A 27,832-nucleotide genomic window follows, 5' to 3' on the forward strand; every position below is an offset into this window, starting at 1 on the left:
ATTTCTAAGTGCTATTTTCATTATCTTCTTTGGAGCTACTAGGTTCACCTGTGGCTTTGGAAACAAAATTTTAACAGCAATATCAATATAAAAAATTGAGGAAATGCCATTATTGAGGACAGAGTAACCTAGGCTCCTTACTTCTTTCTGCCTCTACTAGTCATCGGCAGTGGGCTAGAAGAAATTATTGGTGATATGGAAAATTATACCAAGAGAAATTAAAGTGCCTTTTTCCCTTTCCCTTCACATAGAGGTGAAGCTGAGGATCCAGGTTTCTCATAGATAAATTAGAGAAATTATGAAAATTAGGAAGAACTACGGCTCTGTGTAAAACCAGACAATACTTAACCAAAGGTAAAAACAAGCCATGCCACTATCCTTACTTCTTGCCAGAGACCCTTAAACACCTACGAGTCAGGTAAAATAGCTTTGTAGCATGACCTGCAGGGTCTTTGGGACTGGTGTAGAGTATTACTTCTAAAACCATGAAAGAATATCTCTCTGTAGACAGTTCTTTGTTCTTCATTTTGTAGCAGTTTGCCAATCAAAAGCTCAAAAATTTAGTAGAGAGCCTTTCTTCTCTCTACTAAAATTCTCAGGGGTTTTTTTTTGTGTGTGTGTTATAAACTTTACTTGGTTTTTGTTCATTACTTCTGGCTCTCTATTTTTCTCTGCAGATACAATCAAAATTTCCTTTTCAGTAAGGTCACTGAAATTTTCCCATGAGTGTGGTAACTTATGATCTTAAGAAAATTTAGACTTGTTCAAAATTTCAGTTTCACAGGAAACAGACTCCTTAAACTTTGGGGTTTATTGTCATCAGTAAAAATATCTAAAATTCAGTTTGTGTTTGGGAAGTATGTCCTACAATAATTGACATTTTGAAAAAGAATTTCATTACGAAAAAAAGCCATAGCTTTCTGAGCATGCAGGATTTTATGATCTAACTTGAGAAATTAACTTAATCTTCATTGCAATAAGAAGTTGTTTAAAATCAGCAACCAAGGGATGAGCATACAGACTAAGCAATACCATGGAATATATGAAAGGCTTACAATTTCAGTTCTATATTAGCTGTACATATGGAACGAGGAGACTGCACATCACAAAGGGTAGTGAATCCAGTCCTTGCTTCTAAAGAGGACTGCTGATTCTCAAAAAAAATGTGCTTTTGTCTTGGCATCTGCATGATGTACTGGAATGTATTGCCTTACTTGCAAAGCTGGAACTGTGTGTTATGTTCAAGATTTTCTTTCATAATTTTTTTTCCATTCTAGTTTTCTGGAAGTTTCAAATTTGCTTTTATATGTTTACTTAGAGATGCATTGAAAATAGCCTTGTATACCTTTTTACCCATGTATCATCTCCTTTAGCATTTTAAGGAAACTTCAGTGTTCTTGTTGGGTGTGATTATTTTCCTTCCCCTCCCCTTCTTTTTCTGGACTCGGGTAGTCTTTACTTAAATGAGAAGGTTGTTTTGATTTCTTTTTGCTTTCTTTTCTTTCTTTCCCCCTGTCTATACCCTCCCATGGAATTCGACTAGCAGAACCACGATTTTTGTCTCTATAATCATACACTGTCAACAATGACAAGAGGTGTAATTAGCTTCATAAACAGATTATATCATGAATCACAATCTCTCAAATGTTTAATTCCATTGGCTGTGAGTCCAGACAGCTATCCGTAATTGCCAAGTACATAAATGTTTGCAGGTCTGTTACTGGTTTCCATAAACTCAAGAAAGACTAATTTGTTAAAAAGTATTAGTCTCCTGTTTAGGTTTTGAATAGCCATCTTTCTATAGCAAAGATTCAGTCACTCTAAAATCATCACATGTGTAAATGTCAGCCTCAGATTTCAATAGGGAAGGGTTTTTATGTTTTAAACTTAGTTTGGGGTAAATTCTTACTCTGTGCAAAGTTAAAAGTGCTGCCACTTAGAAGGCAAGGGAGTAATGAGAGAACACAGCTTACTGGATTCGTCTGAACAAGGCTGAGGGGATGGGATAAAGCCTAATGAATTAAACAGGCTTTTGAAAAATCACTGGTATTTAAATAGCAACTTTGGACTCGGTCATTCACTCCGGAGACTTAAAATGGTGCGGTAGGCCGCTGTTGGAGGCTCTCGCTGTTAAGAATAAGGGTCAAATCTTGGTGCCATGGAAATGAACAACAAAAGTCCCACAGATCTCAGAAAGGGGCCATGATTTAACCCAGCTTTTTCCCCTTGCCAAAGCAGACACTAAAATGCAAAGCAATTGCAGGAGAGAGCAAAGAGGAGAGAATTTTCCATGCAAACAAGCATTAATCAAACAAGCCATTTTATAAAGAAAGACATAATAATGAGGGCTTACTCACAGTTAAGGGAATTTTTATGTTCCAGGGTTTTTCCAGTTTTGCCAGATGCTAAGTCGAAAACAAGGCAGGAGGAGGAAGGAGAAGGCCATAGAAAGAAAATCTTGGCTACTCCTAGACTGTGCAGAGAATCAAGCCTCTCAAGTGCTTGAGCTAGTTTTTAAGTATTATATGTCCAAAGGGGAACATCAGAAAGAAGCACAGCATTGTAATGAAAGTATAAGTGGACCCAGATCAACAGGAAGTTTGCTGTGATTCTGACAAGCTTTAATTTGCCAAAACCTTGCTTGTACTGCAGTAGTTTCCCTGTATCCCCACAGTGCAGATGTCTTCAGGAGTAGGAGGGATGCTCCTCCCATTCCAGTTTCCTAGAAATGGATGAAAGCTTAAAGATTTCTACATGCAGCATTATTATTATTATTTTCCCCCACCACAGACCTATTTCTCAATTGGAAATTTTAATTTCTGTTTCTTTGCGAAAGTCTTTTATAGTTCCTTGCCACTGGGGGCAATCTAATACAGATAGTGAGGTGGCCAGTGCCGCTTGTGTGTTGCAACCACAGTCCTGTGGAGTTCGTTATAGTTCAACCATCTAACTTAAAAGAAAGAAATGATACAGTGAGACCAGATAAAAAACACATCTACTGTGTTTCACTAGAAAATGAGAAGATATTTATCTGACTAAGAAGGAAAGATGATAGCAACTTTAAGATTTAAATTGATCCAAGTATATGATGCTAAAGATCCTAAATGGTTTCAAATTGCGGAAGATTATCTTGTAATTTGTATGTATTGCTTCTGTAGGCTGCTGAGGAAGCTAATTGCGATACATCCTGTGGTTAAGTTATCATCTTTCTCAATGACTGAAGATCATAATTTTATCTTTAGGTGAGTTTAATGCTACCCGTCTGTTACGTTCATTTGTATGCTGGAGCAGTGCTGACAAGCCTCCTGTTGTTCCCTGTACAATTTGTGTCAGCCAACCAGGTTAGTGGAAGATTCACCTCTCTGAAATTACTGTGTAGGAAACAAGCTCAGCCCCCAGAGAGCAGCTTTTCTTTTTCTTTTTTTTTTTTTTCCTTTCTTTTTGTTTTTGTATGTGTGGCCAGTGAATAGTGGCTGAGGCTGGATCCAGGTTCTTGGGCTGCGTTCATGTAGGTTCTGACCTGACTGCATGTTTACAAATAACAAAGTATGCGATATCAAAGCAGGTGCTTATTAACTGCACAGCTGTAGTGGAGATGAGATACCCCTGTGGTGGTGGGGAAAGCTGGTTGTTTTGCTGAACAGCGTTCGCCTTGCTGCACAGTGGCTCCACGGTAAGAGCAACATACAGAGGACGACTGCTGAGAAAACGGGATTGCTGCTTGCCTCCATTTGCCCTCGCCTCAGCCATGGGAGCACTGGCACCTGGAGGAGCAGTCCCACATGCTGGCTTCATTCCCGTCTTGTATTTCAGTCTTTAACTGGCATACTAAATACAGATCAGAGAGACTGCCAGGGAAACTTTTGTTTCCTTAAGCAGAAAGGTAAATGAAACAGTGGAAGGAATTCTTAATTGTCGAGTGATTTTTATTTTTTTTTTTTTTTTTTTTTTTTAATACAGTCAGTGTGAAAAAGGAGGGCCCTGTGAAAGACCATGCCAGTTCTGCATATGTTGTGTCCAGTTGGATGGTTGGGGACTGATGGTGGAGGGCAATAGGTTCTTCTGCTACCTTGTCCTCTTTTCCTTTTGAAATGCTCTCATAGCTCTTTTCTAGCACAAATTTGGATCTCTTGCATATGATGCTATTTTTTTAGCTTGCTAAAGTGAAAAGTGTGTGGGGAATGACAAAAGGAAGATGCGCATAACTACAAAGAAAGGGCAGGAGCAAATGAATTCCAACTATGTTAAAAAGGCATGTAGGTTTGCAAAAAAAAAAAAACACAAACCACCAAACCCCACAACCAAACCCCAACACAAACAAAAGAATGATCTAGATATGTATGGTTGGTTTTTTAAGTACTCACACTTCAGTGTTGTATTTCTGACTAGCCCAAATGAGAAAACAAGGCAATTCTGGGAAGAGTGCTCTGTAATAAGGACTGAAGTCTGAGGAAAAAATGCTAAGATAAAAAGAAGAAAATATCTTAGCAGTCTTGTGTGCAGAATCAGGAATTGAAACAAACCCCTGCATCTGAGTACAGCCTCCAAAAATGTTGAGGAGTATTTAGTTTGGGCTTAGGCCTAACTTCAGATTGGATGAAACGCCAGGTTGTCTCCCAAAGTTTGCCATTATTAATGCTAATTAGAGGATAGATGTCAGGGCTTGTTGTCTCTATTCAGCAACAGAAGATGAAGTGAAGGAAACTCTTCTCGATGCTCTCCTTAAAGGCAATAATGAGATCTGATGTCAACACACTCAAGCAAATGTTGCATTTAGAGACTAGGGCAGGAATATTGCTGGGCATCAGGTTGTGGCGATTAGGGTGGGTAAGAGGCAGTTTCCAGTGTGGAGGTGGCCAGATGTTTGGGCTGCTGGGTGATGAAGTGTGGGCTGGAGATGGGTGTGGGACAAGGAGAGGGGAGACGGCCAAGAGGTGTTAATTCTTGGCACAGATATTGGGCATGGCACTGCTGTTGGACAATTTCTTGGCGGGAGTCATGAACCATTTTGGGAGAAAAGATGTTGGGTAAAAAAGCTGCCTGCACGTTCCTGAGCCTGTGAATAGGTTTGGGTTTTTTGTGAACATTGATGGTGACTTGGTTGTACAAAATTTCTCGCTTTTTGAACATTGAAACGTAAGACTGTGTCACATTCTGCTAATACGCTGTATGTTAAGTAACCTTTACAAACAACTAACCTTTACAAATAAATGAGTATGCTAACATCTGCGTGAATGGCAACTTCCCACCCTGACCTGATCTCCGTCTGGCTGCAGGCGGCGGAGGGAAGCATGGGAGACTCTGTCAGTCCTCACGGACGGGGTTCAGTTAATGTGTATGGGTGACCCTGACGGAGGTGCATTAGTCTGGCTGAAACTTTGGAAGCTGCCTCTGAAATCCATGTGTCGAGGTTAATCCTGTAAAATGTGAGGTATTATCTGTAAAAATAGAAGTGAGCTATTTCTTAGCTGTGTCCTAGCGGCGTTCAAATCCTGGGCTGGATGACATGGCTGGAGACAGATTTCTAAGCAGTTGAAAAGGCTGGATGAGCTCCTGCGTGCCAGCTCTGCTGGGCCCAGTAGGCTGTGCAACGTTTTCCTACGCACACAGCACGATGGCTGCCCCGAGAAGGGGCTGGAAGCTCCTGTCCTGGTTAAAGCAAAGGGTCCAAGCACTTCCCCAACATGGGAGATCAGGCAATAACATGGCGGTTATATCTCCGAAGCCATTTATGACTAGCGCATGCAAAGGCTTGAGCGAAGCCTTGCTGTACAAAGTAGCGGGGTGGCAGGACCTTGCAGCCTTTCAGCTTTAGAGTGAAAACACGTTTGATGTGGCCCGCTCGCTCGCTCACCGTAACGAGGAGCAGGTTATTAGCTGCCCTTTTGGCTGCGCTCTGCCGTTTGGGTTGCGACATGCCTGGGCGGTGGTTGGAGGGGAAGGAAGCAGAGCGCCGTGTCTCTGACTTTGCACCACATGTTTCAGAGCGCGGTCGTTCACTCTCACATTTTACAAAATCAATTTCCATTCTGTCATGGTATTTCACACATTCGCGTTCTGAATAAGTTAGAGAATATTCTACAACTTACAAAAATAACTTTAGTTTTAATTTTTCCTGTTACATGAAGAAACCTATCCATACTTTATCTGTTACAGATGGAAAAACTACATATGGAGAAGTCAGATCTATTAATTAGTTTATAGGCACAAAGTCCCCTAAAGAGTGCCACGGATGCATGTGTTATTCTTAAGAGCTGTCTGAAGTACTTGCACTGAATAATTTATTTCAGTTTAGCCCTGTTTCTGCTGTTAATTATCCAAGATCAGACTTCGCTTTTGGGGATTTTTTTGTTGTTGTTTTTTTTTAACCATTCTCCCCATTTACCTAAATTCACTGAAATGCTCTCTGAATATATTTCAGCCTACTGAGGTGTTCAAACCATCAACACTCATTGACTGTGCTCTGTTGTCTTTAAGGTGTGATAGAATGATTACTAACTTCTGTTGTTTTTAATCCTTCAGTCATTATTTAAATCCGAGGAGAACGGAGAAAGGAGGAGGAAAATAGGAGACTCGGAAAATTGGCCACATGGGAACCCCAAACAGTATTACTTTTTATTTCGTCTTTCAGGACTGTTTCAGGACCTTAACTAAGAATCTGGCTCTGTTGTGCTAGGAAAAGAGGGCCAAACGGCATCTTCCCAGTGTTGTGTAGCTCTTTCATGTTGGAGATGGTTAGGGTCAGCCAGGCAGCAGCACGTGGTGGGGAGCCTTGATTTCCATGCTCAGTCCTGGTGATTTTTCCCTGGGCTCAGCAACTTCAGACTCCACTGTGGGATACTTTCAGCAGGTGAGACAAGAAGGGCCAGGGCAATAAGTTGGGAAAGAGTTGGGCAAACAGGGGTGAGGTAGAAGAGCGGCAGTAGTCTGAGAGTTATATTTTTGGTTGTGGATTATTTTACGTGTGAGGTTTTAGTTGGTCTGTTTATAAAATAAAACCAGCAAAATGTATGGTCTATTTAAACCTTTGTACAGCAATGCAGCAGGATAATGTAATCTGCACCCTCATTGAATTACTGTAAATTTGCCTTCTAAATTAGAATTATTTACCTTCTCTATGCAAAAATGCTTTTTCAGCATTTTTGATGCATCTGGTATTGTGTGGTGTAGCTGTAGTAGTACTTATGGAAAAGCTATCCAGAAAAACTAAATTAAACTCTGCTGAAATCAGTGGCTCTTTTCCATGTTTTATTCTTCTAACATGGCCCTGTTAAATACCACCACCCCTGTATTGGGCAATGTACACACTGATGGGCACTCACCATCCTAGAGTGTAGGGCCAGATCTAATGAGGATCTGCAGGCACTTGAGGATAAGAGATATTTGCTGTCATTCTCAAGGGCAAAGTTAAGTGACTGATGGGATTGTCAAGAGCACTGGTTGCAGCTTTAGCTATCAGAATACCTTTTAAAATCTGTCCATGATCCTAGATAGACAAGAAAAGCAAAGAGGACTGGAGAAAAATGTCCATAACTGTGTCTTTCCCAGAGGGCCTCAAAGGAGAAAGTGACTTTCCCAGAATTAGATAGAGAATCTGAAGCAGCACTGGACTTTGAACCCAGGTCTGCAGTACGTTACCATAAACACAGAACACAGAAATGCTTTTGGACAATGAATGGGGAAAAGGGTAAAAAATTCAAAGTAATTCACAGCTGTGTGTGAGAAGATATTTGCAGACGCATCCTCTTACTCATTCCTCTCTGTCAGTTAGTACTATATGTTGCATTTGGGACTCTGTAATAGCTGAAAGATTTATTTAGCTATATACGATTTATTTATTTATTTAGGTAACTCCCTCCGGTACTATTTATGTAGTTGTGCATTTTCCTATTGCAGTAAGTCAGTGAAATGCAACGTGTTGATGCACAACTCGAAACTAAGCAAATAAAAACATTGTGTTGGGCCCCACTTCTGTTGAGTAGGTCATGCTTTAATTAAGTTTTCTGTACGTCTTCATATCTCTTGCTGGACGTTACGGCAGGCAGCAGGCTCTTAATACTGCCGCGATTTGGCAGTGGGACTTCTGGGTTACCGCCAGTCCTTGTACACAAAGACTGTGTTGATAGAATTGTGATAAGGGCTCAGGGGGAGATAAGGGCTTTGTTTTGGCCCAATGGCTTGACCTTGCTCTTGTTGAGCCAACAGCAAGAGTCCTATCGATTTCAAAGTGATTGGGACGCATTAATACTTCTTCATTCTTGGAGCTGCGTACAGGCAGATGGAAGGGACTGCTTGTGGTAATGCTGAGTGCAGTTTGTTGATACACAGGTGCCTGTTCTTGCAAGAATGAGTCCGCCTTTTGGCATGGCAGCTTTATGTATCCGTGTTTTGTGTGTGAACGCAATGTTTGTCAGGCACTCGTTTGGCAATCCTGGAGACAGAAGTTCTCTGTGCGCTGGGTGTCTGTCTTGGTGGTGCTGATTTACAAGCTACATTGCGATGCTTGCCTGTGTATCAGAAGGCAGGTCCGAGACACTGGTGAGTGTTCACCAAGCCTGTTAGTCCTGTCAGGCTGTAGCCACACAGCCTGAGTTTGGTATTCTCATCACCTAAATTCCTAAATGTACTTCTAAGGCACATTCCCTTCTAACGCAAGCTGCCCAAACATCTGTGGCGAGACTAAGGAAAACATGGAGAAAAAGACCCGAAGATGAATATTTCAGCAGAAACGTGGGAAGGAATGCAATGTAGCTCACGCAAAACCTTCTGTAGTGTATGCCATAAATTAACACAATATAAATTTATACATATTTACACCACATAGACTAAAATATATAAATCCTCAATACTCAGCCTTCTGTAGTAGGTGTAAGCAAGCAGTCCATATGTTTAGCTGATTTCTGGGGAGCTCTAGGGAACAAAATGTATCTTTGTGGAACTTTTGATATTAAGGAGATTATAAACTAGGGTAATCAGTGCAGTTCTCAAAATGGGTTGTCTTTTCTGCAGGCTGAAAACAAGCAGCAATCTCCTGATTTGCTATCTGAGGCTCTAATTCAGCCAGGTGCTAAAATACACATGTAATATTTAAGCGCGTGAATAGTCCTATTGATGTTGAAGGCCTAAAGATCAATCCATCGCTCGTTGGATTTTCCTGGCTTCAGGCTGCATGAGTCTATTTTCCTCTTGAATTTGTGTACTTTCATTGCAAATACAAGCTTGTAACATCTCATTAGGTACCAGGTGTTTCCTTTTCCACCATTTTACACTGACTATTCTAGACCAGTAACATGTTAGCTTCCTTTTGCACAGCTGTGCAGTAGAGAACTGGATCTCTAACATTTGTTCTGTCTCTGCTTTTTTAAATAAGGAGAGAATTTGTTTTCATATGTTTAAGGTATCGAACACGTAGTCCAAATGTCAGGATTCTCTTCCCAACTATACCATAGTTTCCAGGCATTAGGGGGAATTGTATGAGCAATCTTTTGTGATTTCTACATCTGAAATGTTGGGAAAAGTTCCATTTCACAGAGGTGCTAAGAGAAGGGAAATGATCTTACGAGGAGAGGAAAATGGAGGAATTGTTTGTAAGTTTTATGACAAACTGTCCTGCTACATGTTTTTTGGCATGGGGTCAGTGGGGTTATTTCCAGCCTCTGATTTTGGCCACCTAGGTGCCTGTATGAGGAGCCTAGGTAGCCTCTGGAGAGGGAAAGAGGCCCTTCCTAAGCGCTGTAGGGTTTTCTGGTGCTGTAGTATCAGCACACTCTCTACTTCACACCAAGGTCCTAGTCCCCCAGCCATTAACAAATGGCTCCGGAAGTATCTCATCCACAAGCCATACCACTGAGGTGATGCTCTACAAGGAGATGCTTAGTGTGTAAGGTATCAGCACAGAGGGGTGCAGCCAAGGCTTGGTGGGGACCGAAGTCTTAGTGTATTTATGCAAGGATTGTGCCCTGCTCCATGGCTCTACTCCTGGGAGAAACTCCTAGTAGAAACATGAGGCGATACCAGCAAAGCTAGAAGAGGCTGGGTTCGTGCCCACCACTGTATGGTGCCAGTTCAAATTTTTACAAATATCAAAAACTGTGTACACTAAGGCAAGAGGCAGAACCTGACCTGCTGGGCCATCTTGAAAGGCATGCCAGTGTTCCCTGCAGCTGCATGACTCCTTTGGCAGGGCAGCAAACAGCGAGCTTCTTGGCACCTGTCATTCTCTGCAGTCAGGGATGATGACCCAAGAACTAGATGTCCCTCTCAGTCACTTCAGTGATAGAGGCAGACAAGGACGCACTGGAGGGGATCTTCTTCATAGGTCGGAGCATCCTGCCCTGCCTTTCCTTCCAGGCCATGGAGAAGCCGTGAAATGAGTGACCAGTAAAGACTGCCTTTCCAGCATACCACAGGAGTGCAGCTCTAGTGGGTGTCCTGAGGTGATATCTCATCCTGGTGGAGGGTAGGGTAACTGGAGAGAAGCAAAGGCAAATAGACTTTGACTGATGTGGATGATACTGTGAGGAGCACCTGGCAGCCAGAAGGCAAGCATCGATTAAATGCTGAGCCCTGAGGAAGAGAAGTAATTGTGGAAGCTCCCCATTTCCACCACTGCAGAAGGTGAACCATGACCAGTATGCTGGGGAGTCATGAGCCTTTTTGTTTGCAAAGCACTAGGAGACAGTGTCACTTCACATTATGACAAATCCAGTTGTCTGTTGCTGATGGCCTGTCATAGTGTATGTGATTGCTGCACTGACCACTGAACCATCACCTCCCAAAATGCCTTTTTTTTTTTTTCTCCTGACTTGTCTGTATCTAAGAACATACTTAACCCCATCCCTTGGCACATGAACATGTTTGGACCAATTATTATGGCTGCACTGTCCACACAAACTGAGATCACCAAATGTACTCTTCTGACTTAGAGAACTTGTGCCTCGTTGGGATGAGGCTGGTGATGCAGCAGAAGTGGAAAAATTCCTTTTGCGCAGACCTCTCCCCTATTCAGTAAAGCACAAGATGTTTCAACAGGGCTGAGAGAAATAAAGCTTCCAGTTGCTGCCTTGCTTTGTCAGTGTTGAGAAAAGACACAAACCATTTGCTCTTCCGTGAAGTATATGGGTGCAGAACCTTTAACTGATCATTTTAGTTTTCCTGACTCTTTCTGTGGACATAAGTGCTTTGCTTTAACAGGGAAGGAATCAGCTGGAGGGGTGACAAAACAGTTCAGTCTGATCTTTTGTTTACTTTAGTTCATCATTTCTGCAAATTTATATTGGGCCAGCCTCGTGCTATCTGAACAGTCCTAATTTGGTGTCATGAGCCTTTGACCTCCAGTGGAACTGCTAGCAAAGATGGTCACAGACTTGGAAGTTCTTGTGAGGCAGAGATTTTATCCTTGCCAATCGGACTAACAAGCTTGCTTTAGTGTCAGCGCTTGAATGAGGTGTGTCTGGTAACCGATTTTTGGTAAGAGACTGACCAAGAGAGATCAATAGAGAACGCTTCTTTTCAAGTCATCTTATGAAATCAGTGATAGGAGTGGATTGGTTTGACACATTGTGTCTAACTGTGTCTAATTGTGGATGCAACCTCCCTGAAGAAAAGCAAACAGCACCCAATTAAAACACAAAAGAGAAAGCTGATGTGGTATATCTTTTAAGTGTATTAAGGCAAAACAGTTATTTCTTATAAAAAAAAATGGCGTTATCTTTGGTGTCACTCCAGGGATACTAACAGAGTCCTAGAGGAATGAATTTCAAACCTGCCGTCTCAGGTTTGGGCTTCCAGCTGGCTACATACAGAGGTACTTAGTCTAAGTGTTCTCCTTACTGGAACAACCTCCCCTTGGAGGGATTCCCGTCTGGACCATAGGGAGAACCCGACATGCAAATGTGTTCCCATAAATGACCCAGCATTAAGTGTCAAAGGATAAGACCCAGCAGAATTCAGAAACCCTCCCCCACATGCACTTCCCTCCTGCTCCCCATCCCTTGCCAAAACCCAGTCACAACTACTTCAGCATGACTTCTCTTACCTGCGTTTTTTACGATTTGCTGTTCTGTCCTGAGGGAAATTGGTAAGCAGCATGAGTTTACATGGAAAAAATGTTGTCTACGTTTTTTCCTTTAGTTGAGTTCCTCCCCTTTGTTTTGCTCCGTATAATTATTACTGTATCGTTTAATTATGTTGCCCTTTTTTAGCCATCAGGGCAGACCAAGCATGCTGAAAATGAAAGGCAGCATGTAACCTTCTAAAGTCACTAATAGTAGTACTGCAGGTGAGTTGAATAACAGACTATTGTAAATTTTGGTCTGAAGTTCTTTGCTGTTTAAATTGCACAACAGCAGGAGAGAGAGAACAAAAGCTATTTCCTACCTGATGTTCTTGGAAACCTGTTCCCCGTTCTTCGTGGAGGACTGCTGCTGTACTTGAACATATAAAATAAGGACGCATGAATGACATTGATACTCTGCAGTGGAAATAACTGAGCCTTTTGTATTCTCTTTACCATTGCATGAGAGTTAACGAAGATCTGCTGCTTTCTCTAAACGGAAACCCTCCAGGGAAGTTTTGTGTATTCTAAATAGCATCTCTGTATGATCAGAGACTTGGCTTCATGTGCATGTAATGCATAATAGATAAAGATACAAGAATATAAATGCAGATTAGAGGTTATTCAGTCAAGGCAAGCATGTTTAGTGGGGGTGCACATTATAAAAATGCCAAACAATACAGCATTGCTGTTACCGTTTCTGGCAAATCTCCGTATTTTGCCAAAACGTTGTTATAATTCTGAGCAGCAAATGGGATCTGTCTCATAAGTACCTATGTCTAAACCATTTATTCTCCTTACATGTATACTCAGCAGATAATCACATTCACTTTTCTCTAACTTTGTTGCATTGAATTTTGTATAACTATTTTGAAGTGATCTCAGTGCTGAAAATAGTCTGCCAACAGAGATGGATACAGACTTTCAGAAGAATACTTACATCCTCAAAACAATGCATGAACGTTAATTGATCAAACCCATTTGCAGCACTGGGATACGAGTAACTAGCATTAATCTGTTTTCTGTAGTCACTTTGACAGAGAAGAGGCCCCCAGGTTAGCCTCAGCACAAAAAGATAATCTCAACTTTGACTTTAGCAGGGCCGGTGGCTTCTTGGTTGGGTAAATAAACTCCTTTTTTCTTGTTGTTCAAGAGATGATCAGAGAATCTTCTTTGCATTGGGGTTGTCTACATAAAAAAGCTAGTGTGCGTGATGCTCAGATGAAAGCTGATAATACGTTAACCATGTGGACTAATTTTTTGTATAAGTGCTCTGATAATTCCCCTTCTAATGGCAAGAAGATGACCCCAAACTGATACTCTTCCAGAAGCGTCTCTGTCATCTGACTGCTACTTCTGTCTTTTTGTGAAAGGGAGTTTTCTTTTTGTTTCTGTAAACTGTATTTCAGAAGAACCAATGATGTACTTTCTATATGGCCATGAACGTACTGTAATGAGTATGGAGGAATAAAGGTAATTTCCTCTGTTTAGATGAAAATTATGGTACAGTTATTCGAGAAACAGGTGAGCGGGAAGAGGCTTGCTTGTTACTGTCCTTAAACACGTCCCTCCTGACCCAGTTGACATTTTAGAGGGAACCAGTGGTTACAGCAAGGAACCACTTCCTATTTCTGGATGAGAGGCGCTGTCTGTAATAGAAAAAGAAGTTCTTTTATGACCAATTGCAAGGGAACACATATCCATTCCTGCAGCAACAGCAGATGGACCTGTTTTATTTGACCCTGAATACATGATACAGATTCAGGCAAGTAGCGAACTTGAAAGTATTGGGGATACCTCACACTAAGCTCCTGTCATGAAATCCTAAGCGTGGAAAAGTGCAAGTCCTAGCATTACGTGTAACCAAGGACCTGCCTGTGTGTGCACAGTGGGCTGGCTGTGGAGAGGTATGTAAGTTGCTTTGAGTTTTCTCTGTTTAGAAAACCTCTGTAGCTTATAACCCAAAAAACTCTGCGTTTTTTCCAGTTGAAATTCTTTTTGGTTTTGTTGGGGAGCTTGCTGCAGAAGAAGTCCTAGGCACACCCACCTCAAAGCTTTGTCCAAATCAGGATCTCATCACAGAGACCAAATTTCAGATTTTCCTCCATTCGGTAAGAGGCTTTGAATTCCTAGTTTTTACCAGTGTTACCAAGCTATTAGGCATTGCTGGGTGAAGGGGTACATTCTTTGTCTTTTCCAAATTTGCATAAACAGCCTTTGGTGGAGCAAGAACAGCATGCATCTCCTGGCACCTGAGCCACTGGGTAAGCTGTCATTCTCGGTCCAGCCTCTAGTCCAATGAGCAGTTAAATGTTTGTAAGTAGCTAAAACAAGAGAGCTCCAGATTCTGCTATTTAGAGCAGAGGCAGAGAATTGAACTGGTGAGAGACTAAGAAAAACAAGCAATCTGATGGTTAGGGCCCTTCTCTGCAAGGGGAAGCACCTAGGTTCCTCTGCTAGTGAATGCTTGTTTGCACAAAGTAAAGAGGAGAGGTTGAGGAACAGTGGGAACAGCTGGTGGGATAGTGGCAAAGGGATGCTCCCAAATATGAGATCTGTTGTCCTTAGCCAGAGAAATGAATTATCCTAATTGCCTGGGTAGTTTATAAATGGGGTAATTATGAATTACATTTTTGTGAATAGTTTACTGCAATAGGATACTCATTGCTAAATGAAACTAGCTGGTGAGCTCAATATATATTTGCAAACACTTTGGAATAACGCAAGCTGCATTCATTGGTGAATTTGCTACTTGCTGAATTCCCTGCCTAATTCAGGTCCCATCTCACTTTATGGTAATTTTGTGCGTGGTGATATTTTGCCCTTCTCTGTCAAAGCAGTTTAAAAATTAAGGCAAGAATCCAGAATGGCCTTTAAAGCCCTTCATACATGCAGAGCCTGTTGCCAGCGCATCTGGGAGGCCAAGTTCTGCCTTCAACCACAGTTCTTTCTGGCCTCTGTAGGAGTCTAGGACTTGTATCTTGGAGAAGAATTTACTAGTGAATAACCACCTCAGTCACGCCCCCTGAGGTTACAACAGATGTAGGCACCATGAGTTATGTCTTCATAGAAAACGAGGAGCAGATAGATGAACGCTAGCTGGATTTGCCACCCAGAGAGGCAGGACAACAGTAGGGTAAGTTCCAGTTAAGAGGCTCTTAGCACCAGCGCAGTCTTGAATGATGAAGTCAATTACAGAAGCAGGGTTTATTCATGCGGGTGTAATCACTGTGTGCTTAAATCGGTTTTGAAGGTGGAAATTTAGCTTGCAGGTCTTGTTGGAAATTTTCGAAAGAACCTACCTCTGTGAGCTACTGCCAGTTTTCCTGTTGTGTGCCTATACAAAAATCTCATTTTGAATCTCGATAAGCTCTTGGCTTTAATAATGTCTCAAGACTGCAAGTTTCATAGCTTATTTATCATGCACTGAATAAAAAAAAATTCCTTTTGTTGTTGGTAAATTCGCTGCCTTTCAGTTTCCTTGAGTATCAGCTTGCTTTGTATTGTCTGAGGAGATAAAGGGGAACACCCCACTTAACCTCTCAACATCATTCTCTACTCCCTTTTCAAGTAATTTTCATATGCCTGTAATACTGTATAACTTCTATAAATGCTATTAAGAGAAAAAAATGCAGTCTCTCAGTATCTGTATAATGAACTCTCTCTGTTGCATTCCACTGCCTAATAGCGTTGTGGTTTTTTCCATTGAGGGATGCCTTATTCAATCGTTCTGACAAACTGCTGTTTTCTTGTAGCAAAATTGTTCAACATAGTGTTTTTACTGTTTTGTCAATAAGCAAAGGAAATAAAAACCTTATGGGATTTGAACAAGAACATTCACACTCCGTATGTGAGCAGTGTTTGAATTGGAGTGTGGTGGGGAAGCAGAGTAGAGTGTGCAACCTGTTTACTGAAGTGCATGCCAGCAAGTGAGATTTCATTCCCGTTTGCTAGGATCTCACTTTGGACCCATTCTTCCCTCTCCTTCCCTTTCCACTGCTCCCTCACAATGTATGATACTAGCAGCTTTTTTGTTTTAATTGCTGGTTTTGGACTGAACTCTTTTTTTTTTTTTAAAGTGCTCATCCTAAGTGGACTTACAAGATGAAATTATGTGGTATCTGCTGTAGCAAAACGTTTCTAGTAAGACCTGCCATTCCTTGGGGCATTATAAGGCAATTGGGAGCTCAACAGAAGGGAAGAAGTGGATCTGCCTCTGAGCCGAGTACTCGGGATCTCTCTGAATTTAGGCCATGTCTACAACTAAATTTCAGCTTTTTGATGATGAATTAATGAATGGTATAAAAGCGTGACTTGAATGGAGCTATTCATTTTTTCTGATCACAGAAGGAGAAGACTGAATGCAGGAAATTTGAAGTTGATTCAAGTGACGCAGTCTTATATAATACATATTGAGCCTGTGGAAGGCATTGCCACAAGCCATCTATCTACAGATGCTTCTGAGGATAAAAAGATCTTCCGGAACTGCTTTAGATAAGATTTAAACTGTTTCAGAGGACCGAGAGTTCAAAATGAAATAAGCCTTTCATTGATTAGCCGCTGTTCCTGCGCGCCAGTTTAACTGACCACATCAGGTAATATTGCATACTTGTTTCTGGCCACCCGCTGGAAGCACGCTGAATTAAATAAATTTTATGCCATCTGATATGATGCTGCAATTTCTGTGTTTGCTATCAATTGTGAGTTTAGACAGTTCAAATTATGTTAATTAGTCTATTTTGATGTCAGTGTTCCCGATCTGTTGAGACTGACACAGCTCCACCCACCTATTAATGAATATGTTAATTAACTCCTATTAGGCACCTCAGTATGGCTCCGGAGCCAGGGAAATAGTGACAGCTGATGGTCCTTCAGGGCATAAATGGTTTCTCACTATGATCAATACTCTCCACTGCTGAAAACGCTCCTTACTTTTTTGGACTTCTACTCACTTAATTCTCCCTCCGGCGGTTGTTTACAGTACTGAAGTGCAACCGGGAGTTCAAACAGGGTAGCCTTAAAAGCTGCCTTAATGACATCTACAGAAAAATCATCTAACTCAGCTTTCATCTTCAGACAGAAGGTCAGAGTTCACAGATTTTGTTGTTAGGCAGCTTCCATTGCGGCCCCCTTTCCCCCCGCCCCATCTAGCCAGTGGGTTAAAAGGCTGCTTAAAATATCCAGTTTCTTTCTTGATGCATCAGAAGTCCCAGATACTCTGGGGATCAAGAAAAGTACAAAAACAACGTTTGAGCGCTCTCAGTTCCAGATGGACCTGTTTTCTAATGCTGTTTATTTCAACTTCACGGGCGGAACAAGCCCTGTTTGGAAGCGGCATTTATGCTTGGCTCAGAGAGGGACAGGCAGGGTTTGCGGTTAACGTGGTTCCATCAAGAGACTTCTGGGTGGGCTTTGGATTAGCACACCACAGCGCGCTCACAGCCAGTAGAAGGTGGGTTATGCTTTCGGTTGCTGCATCTCCAGGCGCATGGTCCTGTTTTTGCTGGGCACAGCAGTGTTCCCTCTGACTGGAAGAAACATGCAAAAGGTTGTGAGGTGCAGGGAAAGGAGGCTGTAGCGCACATCATTTTCCCCTTTTACCTAAGTCGCAAAAGCAGACAAAAGCCAATATAGCCAGGGCAGGGCGGGCATCATTCTGACCAGAAGCTGTGTGTGGGAATCGTAGGTCATTGCATCTAACTCTTTGATGATCTCATGGAAAAATTTTCCAACATACTCACATGACTTGGACTCAGAATTTCTGTTTTCAGAGAAGCCTTATGCACGCTGGAGCTGAAGACCCACTGACCGAGAGATGTAGACTAAATTTTTATCTCTGTTGTTACAACAGATCTGACTTTTCAAAAATACTGCACATGCAACAAATAGCTTCGGTAACTTCAGCTCTAGGGATCCCTATGTAAAGTCACACACGTGCCATGTGTAGCAAACCAGCTGTAGCTTACCCGCCTCTGGGTCCCAGAATGCTTCTCTCTGCTTTATGCTTCCTTCATGCAGTCAGTGTTTAATATCTATTAAGACTCTAAATTCAGCTACCCTTCATATAGCTGTGAAAAAGTCTATGGAGCTTTCTCAGGACTTGTGCCAGAATATCCCAGCCATACAGCAACAACTGTGATACATACCTTCAAAATGGTATTTGTAGGAGGTATAAAACAGCTTTCCTGGATGTTCCTATATAGGAAAGTTATAGGACTGGCAGCACTGCAGTTATTTACTCATTACTAGTTACACTAGTCGACTGTGTTTAGTGTTGGTCAGTATTAGCCCGAAGCAACCACTCTGTCATGGGAGAAGAGGTGTTAATTCCCTTTCTGTGCCACAGTCAGCCCAGGCTTTGAACAAAGACACTGTGTACACTGAACTGTGGAAACTTACAGCCTTGTAATTAGATGCTATACTATTGACAGTGATTTGGGTTTTTTTTTGGTTATCTGGTTCAGATGAGACAAACTTGTAAATGCGAAAGTTAATTGGTGACTGAGAAAAGAATGCAGATACATGAGTTTTTAAAGTGTTTCAGTGGACCTGATGGACACAGGAGTTTTGGTCATTTTGTGCAGCGCTCACCTTATGTCTGAACTGACAGCTAAAGGTGAAGGAGCTGCAGATCCATAACTACTCAGGTGTGAAATAAGAAAGATGATTCATTCAGGACACTTGGAAGCCAAGGAGTGCCAGTGAAAGGAGCCAGGCTTTCTTGGCTGATGTAGGCGCATTAATTGAGGAAGATATGTTTGCTTTAGGGCATGACTAGTCAAACTGCAAGCAACACGTGATTTCTCATTTGAAGGAGGGAAGGGATAGCATTAAATGTTTTCACAGAGGACAATGGAAACCCTTGTACCTGTGTCAGACCACCGTGGTATTGTTTAGAGCAGGGAAACATAAAGACCTCGTTACATCTATATACTCTTGATGTTAATCTTTGGGGTGTTCTCTGTGGGAGACACTTTTAGTGCCAAGGAACAGGCAGTGATTTCAAGATTTTGGCTAAATGGACCTATCTGGGCAAAGAGACTGAAAAAGGATGTAGGATGAGATGGTTGCAGTATTAGGAGGAAGAGGGAGCCTGGGAGTCCTGTGTGGATTATAGCAGAGGTAGGGCTTTAATAATCCAGCAAATATGTGGGCTGAGTATTTCCAGCAGCAGTTGTTTCTACTTTGGTGCTTCCAGCAAAAATTGTAATACTTCGTGGTTAAAACAGCAAAGCAGAATGGAAGAAAGCTGTATGTTGCTCTTTGGAGAAACTGATGGGATGGTGTTATTTCCTTGCATACTGATCAGTTCTTGCTCAGGTTCAGTTTTTGCCTTAAGATGCCAGCACTTAAAGCAAAAGGCATCGGTCAGGCTACAGTGTTAAGTCAAGAAAGATGCACCAGTCTGAATACCTGAACAAGGACATTAACGTTTGACTTGTTCATCAGGAGAGGAAGAGAGTGAGTGAATATAGATCTGGTGGCCAGCAGCAGCCAAGCATCGTCAAAGCCAAATTATGCACAGCGAGGATCTACCTGATAGAGAAAGACTGTAGAGCGCTCTTTGTACATAGCAGAGAATCTCACAAAGGCAAATGTTAATTCAGTTGTGTTTTTTTTTTTTTTATTATGACTAAGAAGTTCCAGACCAGCTGACGGCTTTGTTCATAGGGAGAGTTTTATAATACCTCTGACCACATTTAAAGTTTTTTAAAAGGATGCACATAAAATCCTAGAGACGTGTCCAGTCATTACATTATTCATGAGGGGTATGTTGTAAAGCCAGAAGAGGGTGAAATTGTTAAGATGTTTCAAATTGAATAACGAGCCTAGATACAAAAATATTCTGAAAAAAGATCTGTATTAACTGAGAATGCGAGAACTATAATTTCCATCTATAAGGATGTGTGTGTTATTCTCGATATCCAGTTCTGTATGTCCCATTGAATCAGCTGTGTAGGCAGTTATAACTTGGAGAAGTTCTTTGTGATGTGTTTCTCTTTGCAGCCAATCTTATATCCTTATTGAAGTCTTCTAAAGGGGAAAGAAGAATTTGTGATGAAGTCAAAAAGCTGCTCAGACTGAAAGTATATAACAGCCCTTTCTGTATAAGAACAAATATATAACATACTATCTGTGTGTTTGCATCAGATAATCCGATAATCCACCTATTCTGAAAAGAGTTACTGTGAGATTTTTAACAGAGACATTGGTATGAGTCTTGAAGAGAAAATTCAGGCAAAAGATCGTCAGATGCTAAGAGTGCTCGTGTTGAAATCAAAACCTGTATTTTGTATCTCTCTCTTTAGATTTGACCAAAAGTTTGGATGCCTGCAAAACCGAAGATTTTTTGTAAGTTTGTCATCTTCAGTCTTCTGAACAGCTTCTGTCCAACAAAAAGTCAGATTTATAAGTGCATAGAGGTAGGTCAGAATCATTTTTGTGATTTCTTTGGAGTGCATCTGGGAATCAGGGTGGTGAGAGTCTCCAAAGTCCTTAAAGAAGATGTATTTATTAGTAAGGAAAGCAACAATTCCAAATGGAATGACTTATCCTCCATTTTTCTTTGTTTCCAGAAACCACTTCATTTCCTGAAAGCATCAAAACAGCCAAAAGGCACTAGTGACCAAACAGCATAATTACAAGTAGAAATAATTACCTAAATTAGCCTTCTGAGACCTATTGTAGACATGGGGAATATATTTGGAGTTAAGGTCTATATTCCCAAAGTTCGGATATCTTTGAGTTTTTGGTTTTGGCATAGGCCTGTCCTGCTTCCAACTAACTAGTTTGCTTGTGTTTTCTTTGAATAGTTTTCCTGAGTGGGCTTTTTCACTGTGACTCATGCAGGATAAAGCAAACTAGTTTGGAGTGTGTGAAAGCAGGCTTCCGGAAGAGTACCAAGTCAAACTGTATAAATCCTAGACATACTAAAGACCTGTTGTCTTTGAAAACCCATATAGACATTCTCTGGATGGAGCGATGCCTACAACTTACAATTGATTCTTTTCTTGTTTTTCTTTTTTTTTTTGTGGTCCAGTTAGAGAACGTATTGTGTGTTGTAGGGAAGTGCTGCTTGGAAAAGAACTGGGAGAAATGCAGTTCAGTGGTTAAACAAGATATGAATCAGGAAGGTGGGAAAACTGGAAATTTTTAAAAAATCCCATTGAAGCGATTTTGGTTTTTTTTTCAGCTAGTAGGGGAAATTTATGGTGGTGTGCAGAATGAGCCCATGAGCCCAAAACTGAACATTTTAATGCCGGGCAAAATGGAGAATTAAGTAGTTTCATTAGCTTCTGATGTTCTGGCCTGATTTTGTGTTATTCTAAATGGTGAATGCCATATTAAAACTTTTTTGAGGCCTTTTCATTGTTAGGTAGTGATCAGATACACGTCTCGGTTGTTTCATCAAGAAAATATTACTGATGTTTTAAATTTTCATTTACAACTTAAGTAGCTGCTAGGCTCCAATCCTGCTATAAACATTTCTTAAATTCACTAATGAAATGTTAAAACACAATATCAAATTACACTTAGGTAATGGGTTTTTGGGGAGGAAAAATGTGTTTACTTTTATTAAAAATATACTGATGTATATGCTTGTAGCCAAGCTGTAGAAAACATTGGTGATTTTGTCTTATTCTACTATACCAAATCCACCAATTTACATAGCCATTAGGCTATGAAATTTCCCTTTTATTTTGAAAATACATCACCCCCCTCCCTCTGTGCATGGGATAATCAGGAGTGTCATGGCTTCTGCATTTGTTGGTATTCTTGTAATTTTGGGAGGCCCACTCCTAGTTACTTGCATGCCTTCTAGCAGTGCATGTCCACCGGAGGAAGAGAACACACCAGTCGTAAGCGATTCTTGGAGTCTTTGTTGCATTTTCCTTAAAGCTTGTACCATCTGGGATTGTGTGGCTGGGGGAGAAAAGCAATGATTTAAAAAGAGGGGGGGAAAAGCAATTTCTAGGCCTCGTGATTCTGGTGAAAAAGCCCTTAAAACATAATGACCCTAAGGCTTCAAAATGCAGGGGGCAAAAAGTCAGGAACTCAAAAAAAGCCCCAAACCTCTCCTGATTTAAACCAGTCTCATTATTTGAGGCAGGGTGTAACTCATGCTTGTTGAGTGCTTCAGATTAGTGGTTCTGAGGTTTACTAGGTTGTATTTTTTGGTTGTATTTATGCGATGAATTACTTTATAGCTTGTTGGGGTTTTTGGAGGTGGGAGGGTTGTGTTGTTTACATGCTGTGGATTGATTGCGAACAGTTTCCCAGAGAATATTCAATATCCAAAATTTCAGCTGGGTTGATTAGCTGTGAATGCTTGCATATGCTGTGTGGCATTGTTCCAGTCCCTGGATTCAATGAGCATAACAACTTTGGCAGTCCTGATTTTGAAAAGCACTGATGCTGTCTGGAAGGCACCAGGTTCCTTCAATTCCCATTGGCAAAGACAGAGAGAGGGAAAGGTCCCATTCAGGGACCTGGACGGAACAGGCTGTTAGGAAACCAATGACACTTCCCTCTTCTTTCTCTGTATAAGAGCTGTATAAGCTCTCCCAAATACAGGTTCTTTTATGGCCTGGGGAATACCTTGAGCATCAAAAAGGGTTGGTGCTGCCACTCGCTGCTTTTTTCCAGGACTTACTCAGCTGTCAGAGGTGAAGCTCCATGAGTGAATTCAAGCAGAAGCAGTAGGACGCGGTGGAACTAAGGAGAAATGCTGTAATGAACGCAGTGCGTTTCTGCAGATAAAGATTACACTTCAAACCCTTTAAGCACGTGTTATTCTTTGAACATAGAGGGCTGCATTTGTTTAATTTTTCTTTGGCATGATTGGCAGCGTATCTGTTGAGAAGAGACAGAGTAACAGCCAGGGAGAGGTTTGGTGGGTCGGAAGAGTAGGCAAGCAAAGCTGTCCAGCATATGGAAGTCTGCAGCGTTGCAGCACACAGCCTGGGACAGGCGCTGCTCTCTTAATTTCCCAGAAACGCAAAAATCGGTGCCATTCCTTCAGTCCAAGCAAACAGACATTTGGCCTAAACAGGTGGGACCTAACCATTGTAATCAGACTATTTGTGGACGTATTTTCTTTTTTGGGGATTACAAGCACATGTGTTGAGACAGGGTCTAAATGGCAAGTAAATGTGTTCTAAGAGGGGGCAACCAAGAGCTGCTTATTAGAATCAGTAACGTTCTCCTTATTTCAGTGCAGAGCTAGCTGCATTTTCTTTTGTCTTTCAACAGGTTAGTAATTACTGTTGCAGTAATTAGGCTTGATGGAGAGTATATAAGACGATAAATGGTTATTCTGTGCAGTAGTGGGGGATATTTGGTGCCAAGCTTATTATTTTCAGTCAAAGCTAATTATCTCTATTATAATACATGACTCTCTTTCTTGAATTATGAGTGGGAAACTGCTGAATAGATTTTTTTTTCTTCCAAAGTGCCCTGAACCATGGAGAGAAATGAAAATTAAAAACAATGAAAAGCTTGTTAGACAATGAGAAGACTCATCTGTAAAGCTATTTCTGACAGATTTTTTCTCTCTCTCATCTCCGGTTATATAAATATCAAATGCTTATCATGAAATAAATTGTTGCATTACACATGATACGGGTATAAAAGTTTAGTCCAGACATCGGAGAAGCCACGTGGGATTCGGTGGATCGCAAGCAGTGAGCTGCACGGCCGGTCGGGTGCGACGGCGCTGGCTGAAGGGAGCGGCGAGGTTGCCCCTGCCACGCAGCTGTGCTGACCTCTGAATTGCCGAGGTGATCAAGGGATTTACAGATGTTCCTATCAAGCGCCTTTGAAAAATACTGGCTGCCCAGAATAGGCATCTGTTTTGTTTGTATTTAGGCCCTGCCCTGGAAATCTGGAGAGGGAAGCAATGTCAGAAGGGATTATACCCTCTGGCTGGCTTACCTCGAGCAATAAGGTCAGCGGAGAGAGCGTGACTTTGCTTAGTAGGGTTTGTCTACTCTGCAGATGCTACCCCGTCACTTATTAATAATGCTGTCGTCCCCTCCTCCGCTTACATCATGGTTTCAATTTGTAGCAGTGACAGGGCCGATCACCTTTCGAGTCTTAGCCGGCTTACGGCACACCACGGGTTTGCTTTGCCCCAGACGTCTGAATCGTGCTGTAACTTGACTCTCTGACTGGTGCCAGGCGTAGTAATGCTGCAGCTCGCTGCCAGCCACAGCTCAGCTGGGCGCTCGGCACCCCTTGCCCCGGCCCGCCCGACCTCACGCCTGAACGTCCTTCCCCTGGGAATCGGGGAGCGAGGCTGGGTGGGAGGAGGGCGGTGCGCGACCACGCTTCGTCTTAACCCACCGGCAGCCGCTGCTAGCGTGGACAGCTGGACCCGAGAGCCGGGAAGCGCTCGCGGGCTCCGTGCGCGCGAAGCAGTCACTGAAATACCTTCATCAGGCCGTGTAGGGTGATGGATAGGGCAGTGGAAAAGGCAGCTGTCTGCTGTTGAATGTAAATACTCCTGCGTTAAGAAGGCACAGGGGGGAAAAAAACTGCTACGGTTTCCTGCTTTCCGTAAATACTTTTCCTAATTTTTAAAAATTGTGATTTTTAGTTGAGTTTAATTCCCTGCAGAAGAGAATCGGTAAAGCTTTCCTGCGCATTTACGAGGCAGCTTTCCGTAGAAATTCTGTAGCGTGCTTTTCCATGTGCTACACAACAGATGTTTGAGGCTGATCGGTGTCATGTGTTGCGTTTTGCGGTACTTTAATACGTGCTTTTGAGAGACAAGTAGTACAAAGAGGTAAGATGGATAAAATTTTCACAGCGCTAGTATTTGCCTGTCTTTGGTTACTGCCAGCAAAACCACATCAAACTATCACTGTGCTGCTCATCTGCAGTCTGTGCTAAAAGCTGCTCGACCCCCATCAGAAACTCCATCCTTTACCTTCACACTAATTTTTCCAGCAGTCCCTTGCACCACACAAAAGCTCTGTTTATTGACTTTATACATTTTATACTTCTCATAAACTCTAAATCAGACTTTCTCAGCTTTCTCTGGTAGTGCCGTTCTTATACAGAGGTGGAATAAGTGGACTGCTGTTTTGATGACATAGGTATTATTTATTTAAATTTATGGTGCAATACAAATCCTCTTTCTCAAATTAAGTGTGATCTTGTGAACTCTGTACAGGGAACTTACCCTGGAGATTTCTATGTCTCATGTTAAGTTCATCATTGTACTGTCCCAAATCTTAGTTCAGGTTAGTGATGGCATTTCAAGAGCTGCCTCTTAGGGGTGACTAAGCAGAGCTGTAGAAAAGATACCTTACTCATTCAAATTCCCAGTGTCACTGAAAGTCCAATTTGATGAAAACGAAAGGTGCTTTCCACCAAACTGCTTATAGATCCTATCAGGCAGTAGCCTGTATTCAGTAAGAGTGGCAGAGAATTAAAAAATAATAATAAAAGCAGATACTATTCAAAGGTGTTGTTTCAGATTTTTTCATGATGTCATTATCAATTAAGGTAGTCACTGGGTGAGGAAGAGTTTGCATTTGATAACAGTTATTTGCATGAAAGAGGGTTGTAAGATAGGGCCCTGGACTGCTATAGGCTAATAGAAGCTGTGTAAGGGCTACCAAGAAGGCAACAATATGTAAAGTTAAGATAACACAGTCAGCTATACTTTAAATTGCATCTAAATAGGGATATTAAAATATTTATCTGAGATGCAGGAGAAGCGTAAGCCTCTTGACTTTCACAAGGCAAATACATCTATAGCACAAACAGATGAAAATAGAGACAGTTTTCACATAATCAAATCAAACATGTAGCACTCCCTTCTTCATTCCTTGGTCTGAGAATCCAAAATTTAGTAGCTAACAAGTAAATATTGTAAAACATAGTACCAGAGAGCAGGAAAATCCATTAAACATACACAACAGTAACTCATAACTATAATCTTGTATAGATGTGTCTGCAAACTATAACTCAAAAAGCCAAACTAACCCATTTACAGCTGCAGACATCTCAACAGAATAGCTTTAGATGCTGTTAGCCTATTTTTGTTTTATGTCTCTTTTTCGTAACTGCAACTTAACTGTTTTAAAGTGTATCTCTGTGGGAATTAATGGGGTTTATTATGTACATTTCTGTACTATAAGAATGAGTGATGGATTTTGTTTATGCTAGTTGTTGTTTGTTTGGCTGCGTGACAAGGTTGCTATCAACAGAAGGGATGAAGCATGAGGTAATGACTACAACTTAAATGAGAACACTTGTCATACCTGCTTTTTGCTTGGACTGTTCAGCAAGTATCAGGGCATAGTCAAATGCCTGTGTGTTTTCTTTCATGTTTACAAACTGGCAAGCTTAATGGAAAGTAAACTTTGACATTTCTTAACAGTTTCCTTCACCCCTGAAATCAAAGCTACTAGTATTGTGCTAAACTACTTAGGAGCTACTGAAAGTTTGAGAAAAATGCTCTGTGAACTAAGCACAGAGATTGTTTCTTACAAAGGGATTTTAATTCTTTTTACTTATTTATAATCTGGAAGAACTTAAAGTTCAGCCTTCTACATATTCCCCTTGGTGAAGCCATGCTGACTACTCCTGATGATTTTCTTTTCCTTAATGTGCCTGGAAATGGTTTCCAGGATTAGCTGCTCCATCACCTTCCCAGGCTCAAGTAGTTCCCCTCTTTACCTTCTTGGATCCTCCTTCTTCACCTTCTTGAAGACAAGAGTGACATTTGCTTTCCCCCAGTCTTGGGCACTTCTCCCAATCGCTGTGAGTCGTCAAAAATGATTATTGAAAGTGGCCTCCCAATGATATCTGCCAGCTCCCTCACCACTCGTGTGCATCCTGTCATGGCCTATGGACCAGTTTATATGTCCAGTTTGCTTAAATATTCCCTGACCTGATCCCCTTCCACCGAGGGTATATCTTCCTCGTTCCAGCCTTTCTCCCGGGTCTCTAGGACCTGGGATTCTGAAGGCTGGTCTTCCTATGAGGCAAAGGCGGCATTCAGTACTTCAGCCTTTTCCATGTCCTGTGTCACCAGGTCCCCAGTCTTGTTGAACGATAGGCCCACATTTTCCCTAGCCTTCCTTTTGTCACCTATGTACTTATAGAAGCCCTTCTTGTTGTCTTTGACATCCCTCACCAGGTTCAGTTGGGCTTTGGCTTTCCTAACTTTGTTCCTGGATGCTCGGAAAATGTCTCCGTATTCCTCCCAGGTTACCCGTCCTTGCCTCCACCCTGTGTGTTTGAGTTTGGCTAGGAGCTATTTGTTCATCCACACAGGCCTCCTGGCATTTTTGGAAATCATTGGGAGAGGACCATTTTTGAGCTTGGAAGTGATGATCATTGAATATTATCCAGCTTTCTTGGGCCTCACTTCCCTCCAGGGCCTTATCCCATGGGACTCTTCGAGCAGATTTTTGAAGAGGCCAAAGTCTGCTTTCCTGAAGTCCACTGTCGTGAGCTTGCTTTTCACCCTCCTCCCTGCTCTTGGGATCCTGAGCTCCACCATCTCATGGTCTCTTCAGCCAAGGCTGACTTTGATCTTCACATCCCCAATTGACTCTTCTATGACTTGGAGGAGGAAGTTGTCATTCATGCTCTTCAGGAACCTCCTGGATTGCTTATTGTCCTTCTGTGTTGTCCCTCCAGCAGATACCGGGATGGTTGAAGTCCCCCATGAGGCCTGCAAATGTGATGATACTGTATAAAGTTGCTTATACTGCTAGGGCAATTCAACGAGGGAAAGGAAGGAACTATACTGATGAT

General features: G+C 41.8%; 1 protein-coding gene across 1 annotated transcript in view; it reads left to right on the plus strand.

The window, feature by feature from the left end:
- The window catches only part of ATXN1 (ataxin 1), a 379,215-nt gene that overhangs the window by 87,498 nt on the left and 263,885 nt on the right, over positions 1-27,832 (plus strand). The window contains exons 4-6 of the mRNA XM_075142740.1: positions 16,135-16,650; positions 20,365-20,478; positions 21,096-21,189. The gene's annotated coding sequence lies outside the window, so the exon portion shown is untranslated. The remainder of the gene's footprint in view (positions 1-16,134; positions 16,651-20,364; positions 20,479-21,095; positions 21,190-27,832) is intronic.

Source organism: Calonectris borealis, chromosome 2, assembly GCF_964195595.1.
Source record: "Calonectris borealis chromosome 2, bCalBor7.hap1.2, whole genome shotgun sequence".
NCBI classification, from domain to species: Eukaryota; Metazoa; Chordata; class Aves; order Procellariiformes; family Procellariidae; genus Calonectris; species Calonectris borealis.